General features: G+C 37.5%; 1 protein-coding gene across 3 annotated transcripts in view; it reads left to right on the forward strand.

The window, feature by feature from the left end:
• F13A1 (coagulation factor XIII A chain) overlaps positions 1 to 25434 on the forward strand; it is a 461954-nt gene that overhangs the window by 173801 nt on the left and 262719 nt on the right. For all 3 annotated transcript variants that reach the window (XM_065544470.2, XM_065544473.2, XM_065544474.2), the window contains one exon: positions 5816 to 5972. The gene's annotated coding sequence lies outside the window, so the exon portion shown is untranslated. The remainder of the gene's footprint in view (positions 1 to 5815; positions 5973 to 25434) is intronic.

A 25434-nucleotide genomic window follows, 5' to 3' on the forward strand; every position in this document is an offset into this window, starting at 1 on the left:
CATTGCTGTTAAGTAGAGTGAGGTGAGCATTTGTATTTTATCACAGGTTATGAACATTAAGATATAATTCTCATAACAAAACTCATTCATTTAATGTACATAATATGTTCGATTTTAGTATATTCACGGAGTTGTGCAATTATGATCACTATCTAATTTTGAATAATCCATCCCGAAATGAAGCCCCACACCTGTTAGCAGTCAGTCCTCATCCCGCTACTAATTTATTTGTATTTCTATTGTATTGTCCATTCTGGACATTTCATGTAAATAGCTGAGTTATTTCACTTAGCATAGTGTTTTTAAAGTTTACCCATGTTGTAGCTTGTATCAGTCATTCATTTTTTTTCTTACAAATAACATTCCATTGTTTGTATAGACCGCATTTTCTGTGTCTTTTCATCAGTTGATGGATGTGCGGGTCGTTTTCACTTTTTGGTCATTGTGAAAAATGCTGTAAGAACATTTGTGTACAGGTTTTTGGGTGACCATATGTTTTCATTTCTCTTGGTTATTGGATGAGTATCCTATTGCTTCTGTAACAAATCACCATAAACTTAATGGCTTAACACAAGCCAAATTTATTGTCTTATGCTTCTGGAGTTCTGAAGTCCAAAGTCAGTTTCACCAGGGTAAAATCAAGGCACTGGCCATGCTGCCACCTCTCTGGGAGCTCCAGGGGGACCTTTTCCAACTTCTTAAGACACCCAAACTCCTTGGCTCTACCAGCGATGGCATCTTCCCACCTGTGTTCCCATGATCATTATCAAAAGATAATGGTTTCTGCCTCTGTTGATAATGATCTCTGCCTCCCTGATCTCTGCCTCTGCGGTAACATCTCTGTCTGCCTCCATTGTCACATGGCCTTCTCTGACTCTGATCCCCCCAACCTCCCTTTATAACAATGCTTGTGATTACATTCAATCCACACAGATAATCCAGGTTCATCTCCCCATCTCAAGACACTGAATCACAGTGGAAGCTTCCTTTTTCATGTAAGATACCACGTTCACAGGTTTCAGGGATTAGGAGGTGAGCATCTTTGAGGGGCATTATTTTGTTTCCTATAGTATCTAGGAGTGGAATAGCTGAATATGGCAACTCTATGTTTAACATCTTGAGAACTATCAAACTGTTTCCAAAAGTGGCTGCATCAGTTTACATTTCCACAAGCAAAACCTATGAGCCTTCCAATTTCTCCACGTCCTTGCCTACCCTTGTTATTGTCTGTTGTTGTTGTTTTTATTATAGCCATCTTAGAAGATGGGAAGTGGCATCTGTGTTTTTAATGTGCATTCGCTAATGACTAGCAATGTTGAGAATCTTTTTATATATGTCTTAGTCATTCTTACATTTTTTTTTTTGGAAAAATATCCATTCAAATCTTTTGCCCACTTTTCTTTTTAAGAGATGGGGTCTTGCTCTGTTTCCCAGGCTGGAGCGCAGTGGCACAATCATAGCTCACTGCAGCCTTCCACTCCTGGGCTCAAGCGATCCTCCTGCCTCAGCCTGCTGAGTAGCGAGGACTATAGGCACAAACCACCATGCCCAGCTAATTTTTTTATTATTTATTTTTGTAGAAACAGAGTGTTGCTATGTTGGTAGTTTTTTTTGCCCACTTTTAATTTGACTATTCATCTTTTTCTTGTTGAGTTGTAAGACTTGTTTACATATTCTGGATAAAGTCCCTTATCAGATGTATGATACATAATTATCAGATGTATGATATATAATTTGCAAATGTTTTCACCCATACTGTGTGTGGCCTTTTTATTTTCTTGATGTATCATTTGCAGCAAAATGTTTTTAATTTTGATGAGGTCTTCATTAGTCAAAGTTCTTCAGAGAGACAGAACTAATAGGATATATAAATGTAGATACAGATACAGATGGATGTAGATATAGATACATGAGAGAGGATATATTAGAAGAACTGGCTCACATATGGAGGCTCAGAAGTTTCATGGTAGTGTGTCTGCAAGCTAAAGATCCAGGGGTGCTGGTAGCATGGTTCAGTTCAAGTGTAACGCCTAAGAACCAAGGAAGCCAATAGCATGACTCTCAGTCCAAGGCCAAAGGCCTGAGAGCCTCAGGAGGCCTCTGGTGTACATCCCAGAGTCCAAAGGCCAAAGAACCTGAAGTTCTAATGTCCAAGGACAGAAGTAAAGGGATATTTCAGCTCCAGTGGAAAGAGAGACAGAGAGCAAATTCATCCTTCTTTCCCCTTTTTATTCCATCCGGGTTCCCAGCTGATTGGACAGTGCCTGCCCACATTGAGGCAAATCATCCCCACTCAGTCTATCAACTCACATGCCAATATCCTCCAAAACCACCCTCTCAGACCCACCCACAAACAATACTTCCCCAATCATGTAGGCGTCCCTCCATCCAGTCAAGTTGACACCTAAAATGCACCATCACAAGGTCCAATTTATTTAATTTTTATTTTGTTGATCTTGCTTTTGGGTATCGTATCTAAGAAAACATTGCCTAATTTTATGTTACAAAGATTACTCCTGTGTTTTCTTCTAAGAGTTTTATAGTTTTAGCTCTTATGTTTAGGCCTATGATTCATTTTGAGGTTTTTTGTGTGTGATATAATAAAGGGGTACAACTATGTCTTTCTTGGACATGTGAATATCTAGTTGTCCCAGCTCTCTTTGTTGAAATGACTGTTTTTTCCCCACTACATGATCTTAGGTCACTTGTTAAAAATCAGTTAAATATAAAGGTAGAGGTTTATTTTTACTTTCACTTCAATTCCATTCATTTACGTGTGTATCCTTATGTCAGTTGCATTCTATCTTTATTATTGTAACATTGCAGTAAGCTTTGAAGTTGTAAGTATGGGTCTTCTAAATTTGTTTTTTTCTAAAATTGTTTTAGCTATTATGGGGTCCTTGTATTTTCACACATTTTAGGACCAGTTTATCAATTTTGGCCAAAAAGCCAGCTGGGATTTTGATAAAGATTGTGATGAATCTGTAGATTAATTTATGAAATACTAACATTTTAATGATAATAAGTCCTTTAATCCCAAAACCTGTGTTATCTTTTCATTCATTTAGATCATCTTTAATTTCCTTTGGGAATGTTTTGTATTTTCAGTTAAAAAGTCTCATACTGTACACTGTGTGCAATTGTTAAATTTTTTCATAAGCATTTTATGTTGATGCTATCATAAGTAAAATTATTTTCTTAACTTTATTTTTGGATTGTTCCTTGCAGGTGCGTAGAGATACAACTGACCTTTTTTATTATATTGATCTTGTGTCCTGAAATTATTTTGAACTCATTCATGAGTTATACTAATTTTTTAGTGGATTCCTTAGGATTTTCTATATGCAGTATTATGCCATTTCCAAGTAGAGATTATTTTACTTCTTCTTTTCCAATGTGGATGCCTTTTATTTATTTTTCTTGCTTAATTGCCCTGGTTAGAACCTCCAGTGCAATAGTAAATATATCTGGCAGGAGTGGACAATATTGTTTCTGATTGTAGGGGAAAAACATTCTGTCTTTCACCAAGTGTGGTATTAGCTGTGGATATTTCACAGATGACCTTTGTCAGGTTAAGTAAGTTCCCTTTTATTCCAAGTTTGTGGAGTGTTTTATGATGAAGGAATGCTGGATTTTGTCAGATACCTTTTCTACATCTGTTGAGATGATCATGTGGTTTTTGCTCTTTGTTCAGATGTTAGATCAGCTTTAATTTTTTAGACATGGTTTCCTTTAATTCTTAGAATGTATATATGTGTGTATATATATATTTATATGTATATATAATAACTGGTTTAAAATATTTGTTCATTTGGTCTCCTTGGGAACTTTTTCTATGACTGCTCTTTTCCTTCATATGAACCTTCCTTTCCTGTTTATCTGCATATCTTCTAATATTTTATTTCAAATTGAGCATTTTTGATATGATGTGGCAACTCTGGGTATCAGATTCCACCTCTACTCCTGGAGTTTGCTGTTGCTGGTGCTTGTTTAATGATATTTATTAACTAATTCTGTAAAGTATTTGTTCCCTGTAGTGTGAAGTTGAGCCTTTGCTTAGTTAGCTTAGCAGTCAAACAACAATAGGTCAGAGATTGTCTTACATGCCTTTAACCTATAAAACTTCCACCCTTTGCTGAGAGACTCTGTGTGTGTGTTGGGGTGTGTCTCCAATGCTCAGGTAGTTTATAGCTCTGTCTTAGCCTTCACTCCCTGCTTGTACAGGGCCTGAAAGTCAGCCAGAGATGGAAGGTTGGGTTCCTCTCAGATATTGCTAGGGAATGCACACAGCTCTGCACATGTATGTGGCCTTCTTTCTATATCCTCAGGAATACTTCAGAGCTTTCTGGAGCCCTGTATGGATAACACATTCCCCAGATCTTCCTTTTAAGTTTTTGGCCAACCTCTCGTTTGGTCCTATTGGTATCACAGTCCCAAGAAACTGTGATGCTAAACAATTTTCAAAGCTTTGTTTCTAACCAGTTCTCTGGGGGTATTGCTTTTCTAGCAGAGTGAGCTCCAAGTCAGGTCAGATAGTGACTGCAAATAGAGCTTTTCTGGCAGATTGGGCTGTATGTCAAGTCAAATAGTGACACTGATCTGAAGATAGGAACTTTTGAGAAGTTTCAAATCAAGTCTGTCCCATCTAGTGGCTGCAAGGCTGCTGGTTTTTGTAGCAACTGTGGCTGCCAGATGGTTAGTATTCAAGGCTCCTATGGACAAATTAAAAGATCACAAAGACCCTGTTCTCATGTAGGTTGAGCAGTTTTTCTTAAATAAATGTTTCTCGAATAATTGCCTGCCTTTTATTAACTTTCAGAGCTCTGAACAAGTTGATTTTGATGGCTTTTGTCATTGTTTCTGCTTTTATAGAGGGCCAAATTTATTTCAGTTCCTCTCTTCCATTCCTGAACTCCTGCCCCTGATAAAATTCTCACTGATTATCAAAATTTACCCCTCTTCAGTGATTAGAAATAGAAATTATAAACCTAAACAAACAAACAACTTAATTCAGGCTTGGGTAAAATTAAAATATAAGTCACAGTGGTATATAATAAACCTTAAGAAAGAATCAGAGTTCACTATCAAGTATTTTTGATTTTAAAGTACTCTTCTTATAAAAAGAATATTTACAATCCAGAGTCCAGATAAGAGCTCAGAGAACAATGAACATTCTTGAGAAGATACATACAAAGGAAAGAAATGCTTAGTTATTTTTATGCCAGTCCTGAAATTACACCAACTCTTCAATAGGACTAGAAAATCCTTCCTACTCGTTTGCCCAATATTAAGTACAAAGTTGTTGCTTACTTTTTTCTGGTGCATAATCTTCTGATGATCAGGAAAACCGTAGATCTGGAATCAACTTTTCTTTTCACATACTGCATAAAAGAAAATATAAACTGTTAGATTCAGATTCAAATGCAATAAGAAGCCTGAATATTTTTTGACAGATTCTAGCTTTCCATTGAAATTTCCATTGAATGTATGTGATAAATATAGTTAGGTGTATTGGTAGACACATATTTTACCTCCATATAAGTTACTACTTAGTCTTTCAGCAAATAGAAATAAAAGATGGCTATTGGTATTTCAACTTAAGACAATGCTATGGGGTACAGAAGAACAATTTATAGAAAAATAAGTCTTTAAAGAATTGGAGGATGCCCTTATATTTTTTATGTGTATGTGTTTTGGATTGCTACTGACACCATCTTTTTTAAAAAATTGATATTCATCGTGAAAAAGAAGCACCTGGTGATTTGACATTTTCTAAATTGTCCCTTTTCTCCTAAACATCTGTTTTTGTTCAAAGTCTTTGGAATGAATACACATCCAGGAGCGAAGAAGACAAGCTCTACTGCCATTCTCTGAGCAGTTCAAGGCATACTGACTTGCGTGAGTTGTGTGGTGGTCCACTCTGACTGCAAGCACCCCTTTCTTGAACTGAACAGAGTCAAGTGGAATCAAAGGTGAGTCTATGACTTGTCTTGGACAAGAAACAGTTTATTGATGCATCAGCTGCGGCAACACGTCTTTCCTGCAGAGAGCTGAGTCAGAGCAAATTTAAGGCAAGTATTCTGACAGCTTCTAAAGAAGAATTTGCAAGTTGTTCCCTCCAATCTGGCACAAACCCAGATCATTGAATAGAATTTAAGGTTTTTTTTGTGTGTGTGTGTTCTTTTTTTTCAGTTGTGCCTGGGTGGTTTTCTTTCTTTTAAAAAAATTGACTCAAAAGTTTCCACTGAGTTCCAATCAATATGCCTGAGTTGGGCCAAGTCATCCTGGCAGAGGGAAGCACTGAGATTATATTTCTGAGGTGTGCACCAGGAGGTAGGGTTCTCCAAGGGAGGGTAAGAGAAATGCAGGAGCTCAAGAGATCTGGTGGCTGCGAAGATAGATGACTGGCATGGCCAGACTCGATGCCGTGGGGTGCTCACTGGTGAATGTTGGCAGGCGGCTTTGGCTAGTTTCCTTGCTTCAACGCTGTGTGACCTGAATAAGCCATTGGCTACATTAATACCCCCTTTTTCCAGCCCCAAAAATGAGCTATGGAAATGAAGGAGAGTATATCCTTTCTGTAAAATTTTGTTCTTGGATAGCTGAGTATACATTAGGTAAATTTAAGCCAGTAGTTTCACTGACATAGTATTTTTGAGATATGTTTTTCTTCTCCCTCATTGATCTTTGCTGGCAATGGTACTGACATATTAGTTCAAGGGTCTTTGTCCTCACCCTCTCTGGCAAGGAGTTAATAACTTTTAATGAAGAATTTAAGAAAAAGCTGTCCTTTTGGAAATGAATGTATATATAATCTTAAATTTGAAAACACCTGTCAGTGGGAGCTCAAAATGAGAAGGACTATGCATTCTAAAATATGCTGTTTCATTACAACAAATATTTGTGTGTATGCATTTTTGATGTGAATGAAATTAATCACTTGATTAATGACAACCCGTCAGCTGTAACAGCTGTAACTATGGTTTGGGTGGGAATAGAAAGTTTGAGATCCACAGGGTAGCTTTCATTAGAAGTGTAACTCTGTGTTTGTGTGTGTGAAGTACACATGCACATGTAGTAGAAATTATTGATAAACTGAACTCACTAAATTTAAAAGCATCTGTTCTTCAGAAGACCTTTGAGACTGATTTTAAAAAAGTGAAACCACAGATTCAGAGAAAATATTCACAATATACATAACTGGCAAACAATCCAATAAAAATGAGCAAAGACTTAAACAGACACTTATTAAGAGATATATCAATGATTACTAAGCACATTAAAAAATGCTCCACATTGTTAATTATCGGAAATGCAATTAAAATGACAATGTGCTAGCATTCACCATTCAGAATGACTAACATTAATAAGACCGAGAACACCAAGTGTTCATGAGGATGTGGACCAACTGGAATTCTCATACGACAATAATGGGATATAAACGTACACAACCACATTGCGAAATACTTGGAAAGTTTCTTATAAAGTGTTTTAAAAATTGAAAATGTATTGTGTCATTCATGGATTACACTTCTAGGTATTTACCTAAGAGAAATGTAAACATAGCTACAAAAAGTTTGTGCCAGAATGTTCACATGGCTTTATATGTATTAGCCAGAACACGGAAAAATGGAAATGTTCACCATTAAGAGACAGATAAGCAAATTGTGGCATATTTATACCATGGAATGCTACTCACAATAATACAGGAGCTAAAAAGAAATTATTTAGGCAGTTAGTGAGGGTAAGAGAGTCCTCAGTAAGGCTTCCCTTTTAACGAAAAGCAGACCCCAAATCATTTCTTTTCTAATAAGGAACAGCCAGCCCCTAAAATCAACCTGCAGACAAAGGCAAGCTAGATGCTTGCACGGGTGAATGCTAGCAGTTGTGCTAATAGGAAAAGGCTACCTGGGGGCCTGGATGTTCAACATGAGGCTCCACCTTCCTTTTACTTTGTCAACCACATGTACAGTAAAGGAACAGGAAACATGGCACCGGCCAGGTAGAGAACCCATCTGCAAAATAAAAGATTAGGGTGGGGTGGCACACTTGGTCTGACCAATCTCCTATGTCCTATGTAAATCAGACACCAACTCCTCAAGCTTGTCTATAAAACCCCATGGATTTCACCATAAAATTGGCAGACCCACTCGGGAGCCCCTCTCTGCAGGAAGGAGAGCTTTTTTCTCTCATCTATTAAACCTCCACTCTTAAACTCACTTCTTGTGTGTCCGTGTCCTTGATTTCCTTGGTGTAAGATGATGAACCTTGGGTATTTACCCCAGACAATGACCCAGCTTCAATAAGTAAAAGGGAAGTGAATTACTAATACCCACAACAACATTCATGAACCAAAAAACAAAAACAAAAACAAAAACAAAACAAAACATATTGAGCATTAAAGGCTAAAAACAAGAGTATATTCTGCACGATCCCATTTATAAGATGTTTAGGAACAGGCAAAACTAATCTCAAATGAAAGAAATCTGAAAATTGTTTCTTCAAATGAAGCGTTTGGAGGGAACTGAGAGGGAGCATGAGGAAACTTTCTGGAGTAAATGAAAATTTTCTCAACTCTGATAGTTGCATGAGTTGCACAAATGCACGCATTTGCTAAAACTATTTAAACTGTGTACTTCATATTTGTACATTTCACTGTCTATAATTTTCAGAGTGTTTAAAATATATTTAAATATAAAAATTGAATCTGTAAAGACAGTAGAAGGAAATGTAATTTTAAAAACCAACAACTGCATTAAAAACTGGGTAAAGGACCTGAACAGACTTTTCTCTAAAGACACACACATGAAAAGTGATCAACAAAAACATAAAAAAATGGTCAACATCACTAATCATCAGAAAAATGCAAATTAAAACCATGATGAGATATCATCTTACACCAATCAGAATAGCTGTTATTAAAAAGTCAAAAACAATAGATGTTGGTGTGGATGGCCGAGAAAAGGGAACATTTATACTCTGTTGGTGGGAATGTAAATTAGTACAACCTCTATGGAAGGCACTATGGAGATTTTTCAAAGAACTAAAAATAGAACTACCATTCGATCCAGTAATCACACTGCTGGGTGTCTACCAAAAGGAAAAGAAATCATTATATAAAAAAGACACCTGCAATTGCATGTTCATCACAGCACCATTGACAAAAGAGAAGTCATGGAACCAACCTACGTGTTCAGCAATGGTTGACTGGATAAATAAAGTATGGTATGTATTCTGCACGGAATACTATGCAGTCATAAAAAAGAATGAAATCACATTCTTTGCAGCAAAATGGATGGAGGTGGAGACAATTATATTAAGTTAACTAATTCAGAAACAGAAAATTAAATACTGCATGTTCTCACTAAGTGGGAGCTAAACATGTGGCAGACATAGACCGAAAGATGGAAATAATGGACACCAGGGATTCTGAAAGGGGAAAGAGTGGAGGGGGAAGGTTGAAAAATAACCTATCAGGTATGATGTTCACTGTTTGGTAATGGTAATGAGTTCACTAGAAGCCCAGTATCCATTAGAATGCAATATATTCATGTAACAAACATGCGCATGTACTCCCCTGCATCTAAAATAAATAAATAGATAAATAAAAGATATTAGGTTGAAAAAATAAATCAAGAAGTAGGAAAGGCTAGAAAATATCAAGAAAAAAATGGTAAGTTGACAAATTTGAGTAAATAAAAATTATAATTTATGCATGGCAAAAATAAGAATTTAGGTAATATTAAAAGAGATTAAAAAGTAGAAAAATGTATCTGACAAAGGGCTAACTAAAATCTAAAGAGCTTTTTGAAATCATTAAATGCAAGTGATTACTTCCTATAAAATAGACAAAAGACACAAATAGAAAGTTCACAGAAACATATATATATATATAAAAATGTATATATACAATATCACACATGAAAAGATATTGTACTCTACCCATAATAAAATAAATGCAAATTTGAGAGCAATTAAACATTTTTGACCTAACAGAGTTGTAAAGAATCTAATGCTTGATAGTATACAATACTAGTTGCACTGGTATTCCTTACATATTTGATGGAGTATGAATAAGTGGAAACGCTCTGAGGAGCAATTTGTCAGTATACGTCAAAATTTACAATGTGCATATCCTTGAATCCAGGAATTGGGCTTCTAGGTCAAATATGCAAGGTTTTTTACTACAGCATTGTTTGGAATGTCAAATGACTGGAAACAGTCAAGTTGGAACCGGTTACATAAATGGTGGTTACATCCAGACTTTGCTTACATACAGCCATGAAAAGGAACACAAAAGCTCTTTATATAATGATATAGATCTATCTTCAAGATATTTTGTTAACTGAGAAGCATAAGGTCATATCTGCATTTCTATGTAAATAAGAATGGATAAGTGTAAATATAAATGTAATACATGCACAGAACGTATTTGGAAGAATTAATAACAAACTAACAGAAATTGTCTAAAGGGAGAAGCAGTAGTATTGAGAGACAAGGAGAGGAGATGTTTACTTTTCACACCACCTTCTTGCAGTTGCATTTTTTTTTTTAAATATGGACATGTATCTGGTGTAGAGAAAATGGCTTAGCTGGAGCTATCACCCAGAGTGCCTTTTTATGGCCTGTCGAGCATGGCTATGTCAGAGCAGTTGACTTCTTACATGCAGTTCAGGGGTCCCAGAGAGATGTATTCCAAGGAATCAGCCTTCAACTTGGCTTTGGAAATCATACAGTGACACTTTTACTATCTGTATAAGATAAGACTGTTACAAACCAACCCATATTTAAACGTAAGGGAAACTAACTCCATCCCTTGGTAGGAGGAACATCAAAAAATTGTTGACCATCATCTTTAATTCATTACAACTGTTACCAGTAAAAAGTACTGTAAGAAATAGGAGGACCAATTTATCAACGTGAAGGTAGTGTCACACAGCTGTCATTCAGTAAAATGTGCTCTGTAGCGTTCACATACATTTCCTTCCATTTCTCAGGAACTCCCTTTGGAGTTAAGTATCCTGATCTGAGACAATATATGAGAAGAGTATCATAATCTGCGAGGACGTGTGTGTCAGTTCCATTCGAAATGGCAGTTCATAATTTGACACACTCAGATATTTTTGTTGTTTTTGGTTTTCTTTCAGACCTCAGATACAGAGTACAGTTTAAGAATTCTTATTGCTTGGTCTGTTGTTGATCATTGGTTCTTGTTAGGCCTCTTTCTTGTTATTCATTCATTCATATTTTTCACACTTATGCCTTTTCCCCATGAACCCCCTCTCACTTTATAGGCAACCATTTTGATGTATATCATTTTGTATGTGTTTGAAATGAATATTACTGTTTTGCATGAATGTATTTTTATTATTGTAAAATACATACAACATACCGTTTATCATTTAAAGCATTTTTAAGTGTACGATTCAGTGGCATTAATACATTTACAATGCTGTGTAATTATCATCATTATCTATTTTTAAAACTTTTTAATCACTCCAAACAAAAACTCTTAGTATTATGCAATAACTCCCCATTTCCCCTTCCTTCCAGCTGCTAATAACCTCTACTCTACATTCCTTATCTTTAAAGTTGTTTCTTCTAGATATTTCATCTTTGAGGAATCGTATAATATTTATCCTTTGTGTCTGACTTCTTTGAGTTAGCATAATGTTTTCAAGGTTTATTCATACTGTAGCAACCATCAGAAGTTCATTCAATTTTATGGCTGAATATTAATACATTGTATATATATGCCATTTTATCCAATTACTTATTTGTTGATTGACACTTGTTTCCACCTTTTAGCTATTGCGTGTGAATAATGTTACTGTGAATATTGTTGTATGAGTATCCATTTAATTCCCCTTATTAAATTATTTTAGGAGTGGGATTGTAGGAGTGGAATTACTGGGTCATATGATAATTTTATATTTAACTTTTTGAAGAACTGTCAAACTGTTTTCCATAGCAGCAATACTATTTTACCTTCCCACGAACAACTAGGATTCCAATTGTTCCACATCCTCCCAGCACTTGTTATTTTCCTTTTTTTTTTTTAAACAACAGTCATCTTAATGTGTGTAGTAATAATTCATTGTGGTTTTGATTTGCATGTTCCTAACAACAGTAATGTTGAGCATCTTTCTGTGCACCTAATGGCCATTTGAATGTCTTCTTTGCTTAAAGGTTTTTAATTTTGCTGAAGTTCAATTTATCTATGGTGTTGTTGTTGCTTTTGGTGTCATGTTTAAAATGTCATTGCCAAATCCAAGGTTATGATTTTCCCTTAAGTGTTCTTCTGTGTGTTTTGTATTTTTATCTCTGAAGTTTAGGTTTTTAATCCATTTAGAGTTGATTCTTATATATGACATAAAGTAAGAGTTCAACTTTGTTATGCATGTTTTCCCACCGTCTTTTGTTGGAAAGACTGTCCTTTCCCCTTTGAGTAGTCTTGAAACCTTGCTGAAAATGAATTGACTGAATATATGAGGGCTTACTTCTAGGCTCTTTATTCTATTCCGTTGGTTCATGTCTCTATCCTTATGCCAATACCATGGTATTTTGATTATTTTTGCTTTGTAGTAAGTTTTGAAATTGGGAAGCATGAGTCCTCCAATTTTGTTCTTCATTTTCAAGATCTATTTGGGATCCTTTGAAGTTCCTTAAAAATTTTAGAATAGGTTTTTCTGTCTATGCAAAAGACACCATTGGGATTTTGAAAGGATTGCATTACATCTTTAGATTACTTTAATTAGTTTTGTCATTTAAAAAATATTTAGTATTCCGGTCTATGAACACGAGTTGTCTTTCTGTTTATTTATGTTGTCCTTAACTTTTTTCAGTAGTGTTTCATTGTTTTCAGTTTACAAGTCTTTTTCTTCCCTGGTTAAATTTATTCCTAAATTGATGCTATCATTAATGAAACTTTTTTCCTTAATTTCCTTTACAGAGTGTTCCTTGCTAGTGTATAGAAACATAATGATTTTCGTGTGTTGATTTTGTATCCTGCAAATTTGCTGAATTTGTTTATTAGCTCCAACAGTTTTATTTTTTGTGGTTTCTGTAGAGTTTTCGACCTGTAAGATTATATTATCTGAGAACAGAGATAATTTTATTTCCTTCTTCCAGCTTGGATGCCTTTTATTTCTTTTTCTTGTCTATTTTTTCTGGCTAGAACTTTCAGTGCTATGTTGAATAGAAGTGATGATGATGAGCAATTTTGTCTTGTTCCTGATTTTAGGGGAAAATATTTCAGTCTTTCATCACTGGGCATGATGTTGCTGTGGGTTTTTCACATATGGCCTTTAGATGTTGAGGGAGTTACCCCCTATTCCTAGTTTATTGAATGTTTTTATCATGAAAAGGTGCTGGATTTTGGGAAATGATTTCTCTGTATCAACTAATATGCTTATATGAGTTTTTCCCTTCATTCTATTAATGTGGTGTACTGTATTGATTGATTTTCATATGCTGAAGGACCCTTGAATTCCTGAAATAAAATTCACTTGCTCATGGTGTGTAATCCTTTTAATATACTGATAAATTTGGCTTGGTAGTACTTTGTTGAGTTTTTTAAAATCTATATTCATAAAATCCTGTTTGTGTCTTTTATGATAGTATCTGTTCCCAGTTCTAGTATAATGGTACTGCTAGTCTTAAGGAAAAGCATTATAAAATGTTTCCTGCTCTTAGATTCCTTAGGAGAGTTTGAGAACTATTGATGTCAGTTATTCTTCAAATGTTCAGTAGAATTCACCACTGAAGCCAACTTGTCCTGACCTTTCTTTGTTAGAAGGTTTTTGATTTCTGATTCAATATACTTACTTGTTATAGGTCTATTCAGATTTTCTGCTTCTTCTTGAATCAATTTTATATTTTGGGTCTAGAATTTTTCCATTCTATCCAGGCTATCCAACGTATTGGCATACAATATTCTATAGTATTTTCTTAATCATCCTTCTTATTTATGTAAAATTGGTAGTAATATTCCTACTGTCATTTCTGATTTTAGTAATTTCAGTCTTTGCTTTCTTTTTCTTACTTAGTCTAGATAAAGGTTTGTTTATTCTGTTGACCTTTTCAAAGAATCAACTTTTGAATCTCTCTATCATTAATCTATTCTCAATTTTATTTATCTCCACTGTAATCTCTATTATTCATTCTTTCTGCTAGCTTTGGGTTTACTTTAATCTTCTTTTTCCTGTTCTTTGGGTGTTCAGATAGGTTGTTGATTTGAGATCTGTCCTCTTTTTAAATGTCACTGTTTACAGCATAAATGTTCCACGTAGTTCCTCTTTCACTGTGTCCTATAGGTTTTGAGAAGCTGCTTTTATTCATCTCAAGGTGTCTTCTAATTTCCCTTGTGATTTACTCTTTGACCCATTTGTTGGTTAAGATTGTGTTGTTTAGCTTTTGCATATTTGTTAATTTTCCTTTTGTTATTGATTTGTAGTTTCCTTCTATTGTGATTAAAAAAGATATTTTGTTTTAAAATTTCAATATCTTAAATGTTTTAAAATTTATTAAGACTTATTTTGTGACCTAGCCCTATGGTCTATCTTGGAGAATGTTCCAAACATACCTTTTGAGAAGAATGTGTATTTTTCAGTTGTTGGGTGGAGTGTTTTATATATGCTTTTGGGTAAAATTGGTTTATTGTGTTGTTCAAGTCCTCTGTTTCCTTTTTGATGTATTCTGCTATATGGCTGTATGGTTATTCTGCTCACTACTGAAAGTGGAGTATGAAAGTCTCCAACTGTTATTGTAGAACTATCTATCTCTCCCTTCAATTCTGTCCAGTTTTGCGTTGTATATTTCAGAGTTCTGTTGTTAGATGCATATATGTTTATAAATGTTACATCTTCATGACAGTTTCAACATTTTATTAATATATGATGTCCTCCATTGCCTCTAGTAAACTTTTTTGAATTAAAGTTTAGTTTGTGTGACAATAATACAGCCACCTCAGCTCTTTTTTGGTTACTCTCTGCATGAAATATCTTATCTCATCCCTTCATTTTCAACTTTTCGTTTATTTATTTATTTATTTTTTAAATTGAGATGGAGTCTCACTCTGTTGCCCAAGCTGGAGTGCAGTAGCACGATCTCGGCTCACTGCAAGCTCCGCCTCCCAGGTTCACACCATTCTCCAACCTCAGCCTCCCAAGTAGCTGGGACTACAGTCGCCCACCACCAAGCCTGGCTAATTTTTTGTATCTTTTAGTAGAGAAGGGGTGTCACCATGTTAGCCAGGATGGTCTCAATCTCCTGACCTTGTGATCCACCTGCCTGGGCCTCCCAAAGTGCTGGGCATTTTCAACTTCTTTGTGTCTCTGTATCTAAAGTGAGTCTATGGTATACAGTACATAGATCATGTTTTTTGTTGTTGTTGTTTTTTGTTTGTTTTTATTTTTTAATTTATCCAGTCTTCTCATTCGTGTCTTTTAATAGGAGGTTTTCATCAATTTGAATTTAAAGTAATTACTGATAAGAAAGGATTTATTTCTACTGTTTAGCTATTTGTTCTGTATATTTTACATATTTATTTATTTTACCTATTCCTCATTCCACTACTACACTACTGCCTACTTTTGGAGTTAGTTGATTTTTTGTAGTGTGCCATTTTGATTCCTTCCTTCTTTACTTTTCTGTATTTTTTTTTGTTATTTTCTCAGTGGTTTTCTTGGGGGATTAATATTAATATCTTACACTGATAACAACCCAGTTTGAATAGTATCAAATCAGTTCCAATAGTATACAAATACTCTGCTCCTATGCATCTCTTTTCTTTCCCCTTTATGTTATTATTGTTGCAGATATATCTTTATACAGTATTTGCCCTTTAAGATAGACTTATAATTTTATGCATTTGACTTTTAAATCATGTAAGAAAAAAGAGAAGTTACAAACCAAAAGTATAATAATGCTGGCCATTATGTTTACCTATATAGTTTCCTTTGCCAGTGTTCTTTATTTTATCCTACAGCTTCAAGTTACTGTCCAGAGTCTTTCCATGCCAGCCTGAAAAATTCCCTTTAGTATTCTTTGTAGGAAGAGTTACTGGAAAGTTACTCTCAGCTTTTGTTTTACTGAAATGTTTTAATTTCTCCTTCACTCTTAAAGGATCATTTTACCAGATAAAGAACTCTTCATTCACAATTTTATTCTTACAAGACTTAGTCATCCCACTGCCTTCTTGTCGCCAAAGTTTCTGATGAGCAATCCATTGTCATTGTCAGTCTTACTGAGGACTCACTGTACATGACAAGTCACCTCTCTTGCTGCTTTGGAAGTTTTCTCTTTATCTTTTACTTACAACAATTTGACTATAATGTGTCACAGTGTAGATTTTTTTGAGTTTCCTGTTTGAAGTTTGTTGGGCTTCTTTGATATACGCATTAATGTCTTTCAGATCTGGGAAGTTTACACCCATTATTTCTTCAGATAATTTTTTCTGCTTCTTTCTTTCTTTGTTCTCCTTCACATACTACTATGATATGGTTTGTCTGTGTCCCCACCCAAATCTCATCTTGAATTGTAACTCCCACAATTCCCATGTGTCATAGAGAAACCCAGTGGGAGGTGATTGAATTATGGAGGGGGACTGGTCTTTCCTGCACTGTTCTTGTGATAGTGAATGGGTCTCATGAGATCTCATGGTTTTAAAAATGGGAGTTTCCCTACACAGGCCATCTCTCTTTGCCGGCTGCCATCCACGTAAGAGGTGACTTTTTCCTCCTTGACTTCTGCCCTGATTGCAAGGTCTTCCCATCCATGTGTAAGTCCAATAAACCTATCTATTTTGTAAATTGTCCAGTCTCAGGTATGTCTTTTTCAGCAGCATGAAAATGGACTAATATATACTATGCACAGATGTTGGCATACTTGATGGTATGCAAGAGGTCCTTCAGGCTCTGTTTATTTTTTAATCTTTTTAAAAATTTTGTTCTTTAGTCGTGATCATTTTGATTGCCATATCTTCAAGTTTACTGAGTGTTTCTTTCATGTATTCAAATCTGCTCTTGTAGCTCTCTAGTGAATTTTTCCTTTCAGATATTGTAATTTCAGCTCCAGAATTCCTGTTTGGTTCCTTTTTCATAATTTCTATCTCTTTACTGATATTCTGTTCATATATTACTTTTCCAATTTCCTTTTGTTCTTCATCCATGACTTTTTTTAGGTAACTGAGCTTATTTCAGGCGTTAATTATCTTTGGTTAGTAACTCCAGTATCTGGGCCTTTCCAGGAATTATTTCTGTCAAATTCTTTTTTTTTTTTCCTGTCAATGAGTTATCTGTTTCCTTGTATTCTTTGTAATTCTTTGGTTGAGAATTGCACATTTTGAGTATCATAATGTGGTAAGTTTGATTATCTGAGAACTTAAGGATTATTGTTTTCTGCTTGTCAAAGGATGGAGTAGTCTGTTTGTGACTTTTCTAAACCATTTTTGCAAAGTATATTCCTTGTCGTATGTGCTAACTAAAATTTATGTTCCATTATCTCTGCTGTCAGCTAGTGACCTGACAAGGATTTTCTTAAATGTCTGGCTCCAAAAGCAAAAAAGAAAAAAGGGCATTGGCCCTTTAAATCTTCTGATACATGTCACTGGGGAGATCTGCTGCTGCTGCTGCTGAGAGGGCTGAAACCAAGGCAGGTGTCTCTGCCAGTCCCTCAGGGCACCCAGACCCATCAATGCACACAACCCCAAGTTTTTGGAGGAGAAGTTCTCTGCTCATGCTGATACCAGCCAGCTGCTCCAGAAACAGGAGCAGCTATCTTCACAGCCATGATGGTGCTGAATAATGGGGGATGATGGCTGGTTTATGCATTCCACTCTCTTACCTTAGAATATCAGCCTCTGACTTTATCTAGCATTCTTCTAGTTGTTTTAAGTGTCCAATCAGGTTCTAGAGTTCTGATGTAGCTGATTCAAAAGTGCTTTTTTCAGTTCATTTGTTACTTTGTTGAAGGGAGCAACTTCTAGACCTTCTTATTCTACCATTTTGTGTGATGTCACTTGTATGAATGTATTTTGAAATGTATGTAAATGGTGCCTATTCTTGTAAAATTTCACTTTTTAATTTTCCACCAACCATCCTGTTTTCCAGAAATTCACGTTTCTTCCAACTGCTCCATTATACTCCACAACTGTGCATCTGCATTATTTTACCTGGCTTATCTCCCAGAGTAAACACCAGGTTACATCTAGCTCCTCAGTGTCATAAGTAAAACTGTGGTAGAATCTTTGCTCATGTCTTCTTGTGATTCTTTGTAAAATAATTTGGGCATATAAGCCCACAAATGGAACTGCTGAATTCTAGTATATTAGAGTTTGTGTTTTCTTAATTTGACTAAGTACAACCAGATTGGTCTCTGAAGTGGCTACACCAGACTATACTCCTACCAGCAATTCATGAAAGTTCTCTATCTCCACAATCTTTTGCCAGAGCATAGCATTACATAGCTTTTTTATTTTATGCACTCTTATATGTGTGGACTTAATTTATGTTTCTGTAATTTCTAATTATTTTAAGCATTTCTTCCATGGCTTTTCCACCCCAAAATGGTATGTGCCTTTCCACCTCTGTCTGAGAGGATTAACCCTCCATTGCCTGAGGAAATGGTAATGGCCACCTCTGAGGCAGTGGCCAACCATGACACTGCTGATTCTCCTAAGGACCTACCTCCACCACCCTTCTTTGCTTCTAGACCTATAACTAGACTCAAGTCCCAGCAGGCCCCTAAAGGCAAAGTACAAAGTGTGACCCATGAGAAGGTGCACTACCCTCCAAAAGAACTACTTGTGTTTTCTTATTTATATCAGCAGAAATCCAGGGAATAGGCATGGGAATGGGTATTAAGGGTGAGGGGTAATAGTGGAAGGAATAAAAAAAATGGGATCAAGTTGACTTTATTGATTTGGGCCCACTAAGCCAAGATTCTGCATTTAATGTTGCATCTCAGGAACTTAGAAAGGGCTCTAATTGTTTGGTTGGTTGGTTGGCTAAAATATGGATCAAAAGATGGCCCACCATGAAGAAGCTGGAGATGCCTGATTGCCTGTGAGTTAACATAGAGGAAGGGATTCAAAGGCTTAGGGAGACTGAAATGCTAAAATGGACCTGTCACTTAAAACCTGCTGACTCGTGCTGGGAAAGTCAAGAAAATATACCTTTCACCAACATTTTAAGAGAGTGATTTGTGAGAGGAGTCCCAGCATCCCTGAAGAGCTCCATAATTATTCTTCTCAATAGGTCAGATCTTCTAGTGGAAACCACAGATATTCAACTGGAAAACTTAAATCCAGTGGGTATAATAGGATTCTGGGATGGCAGGAGCCAAGAGGCAGCTGCCATCCCAGAATCCTTCCAAAGGCAAGGTGGGCATGGTTACCATAATGAACAGCCTCTGCAAAAATCAGAATGGTCTGACTTGTGTAAATCTATGGCATTTGCAAATTAATCATGGTGTTCCTAGAAGTGAAACAGTCAGGAAGCCTATCTAAATTTTTACTTGATCTGTATAAGTGGAAAACTTGCAGGTCAAGTGAACAAAAGTCTAACTCAAATAATAAAAACAGAGACTCAAATCATGGCCCCTCAATCAGTTCCCAGATGAGCCAGTTTACAGACCTAGAATCCCCTGAATGAAAGGAACGTCAGGTCCTCTTCAGGAAAGACCCCATACGCTACTAAAAATTTATACTGTTATTCATTCTCCAAGCCTTCTCCAACGGGACCTATGTTTTTTTGTTCCAGGGTAAATGTATACTGGAGAAAAGGAAATCAAACATTTAGGGGACTACTAGACACTATCTCTGAACTGACATTGATTCTGAGAGACCTGTAACATCATCTTAGCTTTCTGGTCAGAATAGAGGCTTATGGAGGTCAGATGATCCATGGAGTTTCAGCTCAGGTGTGACCCACAGTGTATCCAGTGGGTCCCTGAACCCATCCTGTGGTTATTTCCCCAGTTCCAGAATGCATAATTGGAATAGACATACTTGGCAACTGGCAGAATATCCCCATTGCTTCCCCAACCTATGAATGAGGACTATGATGGTGGAAAAGGCCAAGTACAAGCCATTAGATCTGCCTCTACCTATGAAAATCGTAAATCAAAAGCAATATCACATCCCTGAAGTAATTGCAGAGATTTGTGCTACTATCAAGGACTTGAAAGATGCGAGAGGTAGGTAATTCCCACCACATCCCTGTTCAACTCTCCTATTTGGACTGTGTAGAAGACAGATGGAACCTTGGGGAATGACAGTAGGTCACTGTAAGCCTAATCAAATGGTTACTCCAGTTGCAGTGGCTGTACCAGATACAGTTTCGTCACTTGAGCAAATTAACACATCTCCTGGAACCTGGTATGCAGCTGTTGATCTGACAAATGCCTTTTATTCCATCCCTGTCTAAAGGCCCACCAGAAGGAATGTGCCTTCAGCTAGCAGTATACCTTCACTGTCCCGCTTCAGGGTATACAAATTCTCCAACTCTATGTCATAATCTAGTTTGCAGGGATCTCGATCACTTTTCCTTCCACAACCTATCACACTGGTCCATTACATCGATGACATTATGCCAATCGGACCTAGTGAAGGAGAAGCAGCAGCTACTCTAGACTTATTGATAAGACATTTGCATGTCAGAGGGTGCGAAATAAATCAAACTAAAATTCCAGGGCCTTCTACCTTAGTGAAATTTTTAGGAGTCTAATTGTGTGGGGAATGTCAAGATACCCCTTCTAAGATCAAGGATAAGCTGTTGCATCTGGTCCCTCCTACAACCCAGAAAGAGGCACAATGCTTAGTGGGCCTACTTGGGTTTTGGAGGTAACACTTTCATAATTTGGGCATGTTAATCTGAACCATTTGCCAAGTGACCCAAACAGCTGCTAGTTTTGAGTGGGGCCCTGAACAGGAGAAGGCTCTACAACAGGTGCAGGCTGCTGTGCAAGCTGCTCTTCCACTTGGGCCGTATGACCTAGCAGATCCAATGGTGCTTGAGGCACTAGTGGCAGACAGGGATGCTGTTTGAGGCCTTTGGTAGGCACCTATAGATGAATCATAGGGCAGGGCTTTAAGGTTTTGGAGCAAGGCCCTTCCACCATCTGCAGATAACTACTCTCCTTTTGAAAGTCAGTTATTGGGCTGCCACTGGGTCATAAAAGAAACTGAACCCTTAGCCATGGGCCACCAAGTTACCATAAGACCTGAGCTGTTCATCATGAACTGGGTGTTATCTAACCCAGCAAGCCACAAAGTTGGATGTGCACAGCAGGATTCCATCATCAAATGGAAGCAGTGTGTACATGACCAGGCCCAAGTAGGTCCTGAAGGCCAAGTAAGTTACATGAAGAAGTGGCCCAGTGCCCATTGTTCCTACTGCTTTCTCTCTCTCAGTCTCAGGGGAAGTACCCTATAATTAACTGACAGAGGAAGAGAAAACTAGGAACTAATTTATAGGTGATTCTGTGTGATATGCAGGCACCACCCAGAAGAGGATAGCTGCAGCACTACAACCTCTTTCTAGGACATCCCTGAAGGACATTGGTGAAGGGAAGTCTCCTTAATGTGCAGAACTCTTAGTGAACTTGGTTGCACACTTTGTTTGGAAGGATAATAATCAGATGTGCTAATATATACTATTTCATGGGTCAGATGGTCAGGAACTTGGAAGGAACATAATTAGAAAACTGATGACAAAGAGATTTGGGGAAGAGCTATGTGGATGGACTTCTCTGAATGAGCAAAGGATGTGAAGATATATGTGTCCCATGTGAATGCTCACTAAAGAGTGACCTCAGCAGAGGAGGACTTCAATAATAAAGTAGATAGTCTGATTTGTTCTGTGATACTAGTCAGCCTGTTTCCTCAGTCACCCCTGTCATTGCCCCAGAGAGCTCATGAGCAAAGTGGCCATGGTGGCACAAAGGAAGGTTCAGGGCTCAGCAACAAGGCTGATCTGACTATGACCACCTGTGAGTGCCCAACCTGAGACCAACACTGAGTCCCTATCTCTCACCATTCCCCAGGGTTATCAGCCAGCCAGCTGATTCCACCATCATGGTATTCCAAAAAGCATTGCTTCTGACCAAGGAACTCGCTTCTCAGCCAAAGAAGTGTGGCAGTCAGCTCACACTCATGGATTTTATTGATTTTACCACATCCCCCATCATCCTGAAGCAGCTGGATTGATAGAAAAGTGAAATGATTGGTCTTTTGAAGATGCAGTTGCAGCACCAGCTGGGTGAGAATACCTTGTAACACTGGGGCAAGGTTCCCCAGAAGGCAGTGTATGCTCTGAATCAGCATTCAATACATGGTACTTTTTGTCCCATATCTAGGACTCACCAGTCTAGGAATCAAGCGGTGGAAATGGGAGTGACATGACTCACCTTTACTCCTAGTGACCCACTAGAAAAACTTTTCCTTTCCATTCCCATGGCTTTATGCTCTACTGTCCTAGAGGTCTTAATTCCAGAGGTAGGAATGCTTCCACCAGGAGACACAACAATGATTCCACTGAACTTGAAATTAAGACTGCCACACAGCTACTTTGGGCTCTTCATGCCTCTGAGTCAACAGGCTAAGAAGGAAAGTACAGTGTTGGCTGGAGAGATTGATCTGGACCACCAAAAGGAAATTGGACTACTGCTCCACAACAGAGGTAAGGAAGAGCATGTCTGGAATATGGGACATTCCTTAGGGCATCTCTTAGGATTACCATGCACTGTAATTAAGGTCAATGGAAAACTACAGCAACACAATCCAGGCACGAGTAAGAATGGCCTAGACCCTTCTGAAATGAAGATTTGGGTCATCCTGCCAGATAAAGAACCACCACCAGCTAAGGTGCTTGCTAAAAGGAAGGGGAATACAGAATGGATAGTGGAAGAAGGTAGCTATCAATACCAGCTATGATGACATGACCAGTTATGGAATTGAAAACTGTAATTGTCATGAGTAATTCCTCCCCATTTTGCTAAGAATATGTTTGGATTTATATACATGTTTTAAACAAATAGCTTTGCTTTCTTTCCACTTTATCATGTAACATAAGATGTATTGACTTTATGTGAGTATTGAAGTGTTGTTAACTTTATTATTATTATTTTACTTTTATTATTGGGACAGAATCTCACTCTGTCGCTAGACTGGAGTGCAGTGGAACCATCTCGGCTCATTGCAACCTTTGGCTCCTGGGTTCAGGTGATTCTCCTGCCTCAGCCTCCTGAGTAGCTTGGATTATAGGCGCCTGCCACCACCCATCTAATTTTTGTATTTTTAGCAGAGATGGGGTTTCACCATGTTGGCCAGGCTGGTCTTGAACTCCTGATCTCAGGTGATCCATCTGCCTTGGCCTCCCAAAGTGCTGGGATTACAGGTGTGAACCACCGTGTCCCGCCAAGTATTTTTAACTTTACATCATAACATTTAATTTATGAGCTATCAGGAGAAGAGAAAACATCACTCAAGGACTTTACTTTCTTTTCTGGAGAAGGAATTAGTGCATTGTCAGCTGGACACAGGAGAGTTAGGTGGAACTATGACTTTGTTATTGTCATTGTCTGGAGATTAACTATGGTCTGAAGAGATGTACATGTGTTGACAAGGGGTGGACCTGTGATGGCTAATTTTAGGTGTCAACCTGACTGAATAAGGGATATGTGGGTAGCTGGTAAGGCATATTTCTAGGTGTGTCTGTGAGGGTGTTTTGGAAGACATTGGCATTTAAATCAGTGGACTAAGTAAGGAAGACCCGCCACTCAATGGGGGCAGGCACCTTCCAGTCAGCTGAGGGCCCAGATAGAACAAAAAGGCAGAGGAAAGATGAATTCTCCCTCTCTCTTCTGGAGCCAAGAGACCCTTCTTTTTGTGCCCTTGGACATCAGTACTCCAGGCTCTCTGGTCTTTGGGCTCTGGGACTTGCATCAGTAACGTTCTGGTTCATAAAACTACAACCCAGGACTGAGAGTTATATCACCAGTTTCCCTGGTTCTGAGGCCTTCAGACTTGGACCTAGCCATGCTACCAGCTGTCCTGGTTCTCCAGCTTGGAGACATCTTATCGTTCAGCTTCCATAATCACATGAGCCATTTCCCCTAATAAGTCTCCTTTCATCTCTCTCTCTCTCTTTCTCTCTCTCTCTCCCTCTCTTCCTCCTATTGGCTCTGTGTCTCTGGAGAGCCCTGACTAATAAACCATGTCATCTAGCAATTGCTCTCCTTAGTATTTACCCAAATTAGTTGAAAACTTATGTCTACACGATAACCTGCCCATGGATGTTGTATTAGTTTGTTCTTGCACTGCTATAAAGAACTACCTGAAACTGGGTAAATTATAAAGAAAAGAGGTTTAATTGGCTCACAGTTCTGTGGACTGTACAGGCTTCTGCTTCTGGGGAGGCCTCAGGAAACTTACAATCATGGTGGAAAGTAAAGGGAAGCAAGCACATCTTACATGGTGAGAGGAGGAGGAAGACAGAGGTGGGGGAAGCTGCCATTCACTTTTAAACAACCAGATCTCATGACAACTCTATCACAGGACAGCACTAGAGGGATGATGCTAAATCATTAGAAATCACACCCTTGATTCAATCACCTCCCACCAGGCCCCACCTCTAACACTAGGGATTACAATTCCACATGAGATTTGGGCAAGGACACAAATCCAAACCATATCAGATGTTTACAGAAACTTTATTAAAAATTGCCAAAAATTGGAAGCATCCAAGATGTCCTACAATAGGTGAATGGATAAATAAACTGTGGTGCATCCAGACAATGGGATATCATTCAGTGCTAAAAAGAAATGAGTTATTGAGCCACAGAAAGACCTAGGAGAATCTTAAATGCATACTACCAGTGAAAAAAGCCAATCTGAAAAAGCTGCATACTGTATGATTCCAAGTGTATGGCATTCTGGAAAAGATCAGTGATACCCAGGGGTTAAGAGGGAGGAAGGAATGAACAGGTAGAGCACAGAGTATCATACATTTTGTATGATACCATAATGATGGATACATTTCACTCTACATTTGTCCATTACACATTTGTTGAATGCACAACACCAAGAGGGAGCCCAAATGTGAACTACGGACTCTGGGTAATAGTGACGTATCAATGTGAGTTCATCAGTTTTAACAAGTGTGCCATCCTGGTAGGGATTGCTGGTAATGGGGGAGGCTGTGCATGTGTGAGAGTAAGGAGTATATGGAAAATCTTTGTACCTTCCACTCAATTTTGCTGTGAAGCTAACGCTGCCCTAAAAAATAATCTCTTTTATAAAAAGTCAAATAACGTATTTGAAAATTTTAAAAAAGTGATGATTTCACATCTCTGCCTTCTAAGGGGGGAAAAAAACAAAGTTTAGTGGAAGCAAATTCTTAACAATGACACTGAGCCTTGTTTTTAAAAATTGCT

The sequence above is a fragment of the Macaca fascicularis genome, chromosome 4 (genome assembly GCF_037993035.2).
Source record: "Macaca fascicularis isolate 582-1 chromosome 4, T2T-MFA8v1.1".
Lineage (NCBI taxonomy): Eukaryota > Metazoa > Chordata > Mammalia > Primates > Cercopithecidae > Macaca > Macaca fascicularis.